Below are 4,931 nucleotides of genomic sequence, written 5' to 3' on the forward strand. Positions count from 1 at the left end.
ATATGTACCCCCCTCCCCGATAACTTTTAGTAAGTACTACTTAGAAAGTGTTTAATAGAATTAGTTTGAAAAATAATAGAACTAGTTAAACTAGCTAGTTTATTTTTAGTAAGTACTACTTTATTCTATTTATAGTAAGGAAATTAATAGAACTAGTTTGTTTTTTAGTTAAAGCAATTATTCCCGCATCAACGTCGACGATGCCTATCCCGCATCCTCGTCGTCGACTCGGCGGAGGAGGCCGGCTTGATCAGAGGGGCCATGTCCGGGACTGGGCTCCGCCGGGCTAGTTTTGGGAGGTGCTACCTTCTGGCGGGCGTAGGTTGGTGAGGAACCAGCCCGTCGTTGACCCGATCCTTGTTTGGTGGCGCTCGCGTGGGCCAGTGACGGTGCCGAGGCTTCCGGACACCGCGGAGGTGGTACGTCACCGTGTCAGTGAGGAGGACCAGCACGTCCGTCGCTACATGGTTGCGTTGGAGGGCAGGTTCGACAATACCTGGCAGGTTCTTCAGGGATCTCACTGGAGCTATGATCCTGTGATGGTTCCGTCCCTTTGGGTGTCCACCGCCCGCGCCGATACCCGTCGGACGCTACTGTTCTAGCTGTACTAGCGATGCTATATGTATGATAGTATTCGAGGTGTATTAGTGATAATATTCGGCGATGTACGGACGCATGGAGATGATGTAGTTTTGCTTATAATAGAATGCATCCTAATTTGAATACTACTTTATTTTGTGATTTGATTTTGCTTATTGAATGCTCAAAGTGGAAAACTACTCCGATCCTACTTTGAATGCTAAAATTGGAGAGCACTATGACTAGTTGATAGCTTATAGGGTTTTCGTTTTCGCAGAAATCTAGGAGCCCCCGGCCCCTCCATCATCCCCGCTGTCGTCCCCGTCACCGCCCCCTCCGACATCGAGGTGAGACCAGCCAAATCCTCTTTTAGAAATATAATTAAACGATATTTCGGGTTGACTGTAAGTCTGTCGAGTCTCCACCATATATGAGAGGACGAAGAATCCCGACTGTTGTCGTGGGGGTAGCTTCTCCTTCGTTCCCGTGTGCTAGACAATTTGGTGTAATGCACTCGAGAACGAAAGGAGGAGCTACCATCACCGACGGTCGCAAATGTCAGAGAGGAATCAGTGAGGGAGAGTTCCACCATATATATATGAGAGGACGAAGAATCCCGACTGTTGTCGTGGGGGTCGCTTCTCCTTTGTTCCCGTGTGCTAGCTAGACATTTTGGTGTAATGCACACGGGGACAAAGGGAGGAGCGACCATCACCAACGGTCGAATGTATACACCACGTGAGCTGAGAGTTTTCAAGAAAAGACTCGACAAACCGATAGTCAACCCGTGATGAATAATAATGATCTAACTTAGGTTTTTTAGTACATATATTTAATTGTAGATGTTTAATATTTGAATTATGAACATAGGAAATGTCGTACTCGGACGACGAAAGTCTCCCGGGGGAGTGCGACTGGTGCCACGACGACCGAGGTCAGTGCGACAGGCCTCACCTGGACGAAGATCGGCGCTTCAGTATTAAGCTGGAGGAGACGTTCGATGTTGAAACGGTACGCAATGACGACAAGTGTTATTTTTTCGTAATTAAGCACGACTTCAACTATTTCAACGTGTACTTTTCATCTTTTACAATTGGGCTAGCTTATCCCATGCCATGCAAGACGCTACGTCTTGGAGAGGATGGGTTTTGAAGACCATGAAAGTATGGAAACAAAGAAAATTCACCCAAGGACCCATCATGATATAGATTTGGAAGTAAAGCTGTATAATTCTGAGAGCGTAACCCATTTTGGTTGCAAAAATTGGGAAGCATTTTGCAAGATGTATGGTTTTGATGAGGGTATGCTTGTCACCATGGATCTTGGTGATCCTGACATCGAGCAAGACAATATGGACATTTGGGTCCTTGTTGATACGCCTCCAATTCTACCGCTATGTGAGTTTCTCAAACATAGTTATTAGCTAATTTATATTGTTCATTTCAAAATAGTTGACAGCTTATTTTCATTGACAGCTTATTTTGATTGTTCAAACAATGTGCGGAACATGGTAGACAGAACCTACTACACCGATGGCTCTGAGTTAACTTATAAGGAGAAAACTCATCTGGTCGGATTTTGTACTGATATTGAGAATTACAATATCTACAATCAAACTCCTCATCATTATGGTCCTCCATACGTGCCACTAGTGCACGTGTTGAACTACGGTAACTACTATGGAGATACCCTGGTAAGATTTCTTACTATTACGACATCCGTGCATATTTTGCATAGTTCTAAAACTAGTACATTATCATTGCTAACTATGAAGTTATTACTATGTTTTTCAACAGATAATCCCAAAGGATTGTGTGCCTCATTTGATGTATCAGAATGGTAGGCTTGATGTTTTGAATATACAACCAGGTCATCCTACGAATCTCAACTGTCCATACCGGATTTCTAAAAGAAGTGGAGACATGCAAATCAAAGAATGGAAAAAATGTATGGACAGTCGCAAGGAGCTTCTTGGAAGCAAAAGGAAGCGAGGCGCAAGAATTGGAGATAGGATGATCTCCATTCTCCATAATGGAGAGTCAGAGTCTATATTGTTTTATGCTATTTTACCTTAAAGAGGGTATTTCGGTCCTACCTAATACTGATGATCATGTGCTAAGAACAATCAAGTAGGATTGGTTCGATGACTGTGAGGATGATGATCGTATGACTTGTTATTAATAACGAGTAGAAGTTGTATGATGATGATTAGTAGGACTTGTTATTACATATGATGATGCATGATGCGCGCATGAAGAGTTATTATATATCAGCGGGTGAAATGAGCATGGATTGGATTGAAGTGAAGGCAACATGCATGTGGTGTGTGTCGAAAGTAGTACAATCCAAACTTGATCAAGTCCGGATTAGTATTACTTTCGACATGCACCACATGTTGCCTTCACTTCAATCTAAGCCATGTTTAGGCATAGCAGTACGTAGCGTTGGTAAACCAAGCACGGAGATATAAGAGAGGACACTTCTCTCTAATAGCTACCTAATAACAACCTAAATTAACCCCCCAAAACCCCCAAACCCCCCCCTTCAAAAAAACAAAAACCTCAGCTCCTGCCAGGTGCTGACGCGTGGATGCCTATTGGTCCCGGTTGGTGGCACCAACCGGGACCAAAGGCCCTCCTGCCTGGGCTCCCCGCACCGGCCACGTGGACGGCCTTTAGTCCCGGTTCGTGTAAGAACCGGGACTAAAGGGCTAGGGCATTAGTAACGAACCTAAAGGCCCTTATGAACCGGGGTAAAAGCCCCTTTTCCTACTAGTGCACGCGGAGGGGAGTACGACTGTACGAGGGTTTACTGGTTCATCTGCCGTCGCCGGAGAATAACAGCAGGTGTGGGTGAGTAGAGGGATGGCTAGGCCAGCGATGGGAGCACGGTGGGGCGGTGAGGCCTACGCGGCAGCACAGCCGGCCGCGGGGAGGAGGGAGCAGGGAGTCCCGCCGACGCTTGTTTGAGCGGCTGGAGCAGGAAGAACAGAGATTGAAGAAGCACGGCGGCTGTTGGATGGAAATCCAACAGTCACTGCTTGTGCGTCAACCTTTTTTTTAGGAGAGCCTCAAATATGTTGAAAACAGCATACAGCCAATCTGCCATTATTTCTAGTAATTTACAACCCATTTGCTAATTCTTAAGGTTTTTTTGAGCCCATATTCTTATTGTTAGCATTACAGCCCATATTATGGCCACGGTTAAAAAATTATACGGAATTTTGCATATTTCGGTGCGGTCTGAACTGTTTTTAATCCCGAAATTTCGAGTCACATTGAAACTGATTTTAAAAATAAATGTATACCAATATAAAATCCAACAAATTATCCACGTATAAAAATCAATGCAATTTAAAATCTCGAAATGAAAAAAGAAATTTGAAACTAATTGCCAGTATGATGTGTTTTAAAAATGTACAACCCATTTCTCATTACTGATAGGCCATTTTCTCGGCCAGCCGAATGAAGCTCTCCTCGTCTTGAAAGATTTGCAGCCCAACAGGCCTGACAAAGCGACTTACTTGGCAAATCACAAAAATACCGGGCTGTGGCCATGGACCCAGCTGTCAGCCTCTCCACGTACAGTACTCTTCCGATGGAAGTCGGTCGTTGACCACATTGACCACGCCGCGCCGAGAGCACCAAGGCGGCGGATGGCAGCGAGGCCTAGGAAGGAGGACGACGCGGAGCCAGGGAAGACGCGGTAGTGGATGCCCACGCGGAGAGGAGTACGAGGGTTCACTGGTTCGGCTGCGGCGTGAGGTTGCCGTCGCCGCAGAATAACCGGGGGTGTGGGTGAGTAGAGGGATGCCCTGGCCAACGGTGGGATTAGTAGGGGCGGTGAGGCCTCCGCGGCATCACAGCCGGCCACGGGTGGCAGGAGCACGCGACACGACCGGCACTGCTTTGGGTGGTTGGAGCAAGAAGACCAGAGGTTGAAGAAGCACTATGGCCGTTGGATGGACATCGTACGGTCACTGAACCTAGAATCGTTCATATTGACTAAGGTTACAAAGCCCTCAGTCCTCGTCAACTTAGTAGGCCCACAAGTCAGCCACCCGCTATGGTGGGTCCCAGCTTGCAGGGGGTATTCATTTTTGTGTGCGTAATAAGGAGACACTTCCTTGCGTGCGAAAATATAGCTGGTGGGTCCGATGTGTCAGCGGGGGGGAAGTTTTTTTTGCGAAATACAGAAGCCCTTCCCACGTACAGTGCGTAATAAGGAGGAACTTTCCTTGCGTGCGACCATGGACCTCGTGAGTCCCAGCCGTCAGGCTCTTCACGTACAGTCCTCTTCCGATGACTCCCGCATGTTGACCATGTCGCGGCGAGCGCACCGAGGCGGTGGAC

The sequence above is a fragment of the Triticum aestivum genome, chromosome 2D (assembly GCF_018294505.1).
Source record: "Triticum aestivum cultivar Chinese Spring chromosome 2D, IWGSC CS RefSeq v2.1, whole genome shotgun sequence".
Taxonomy (NCBI): Eukaryota; Viridiplantae; Streptophyta; class Magnoliopsida; order Poales; family Poaceae; genus Triticum; species Triticum aestivum.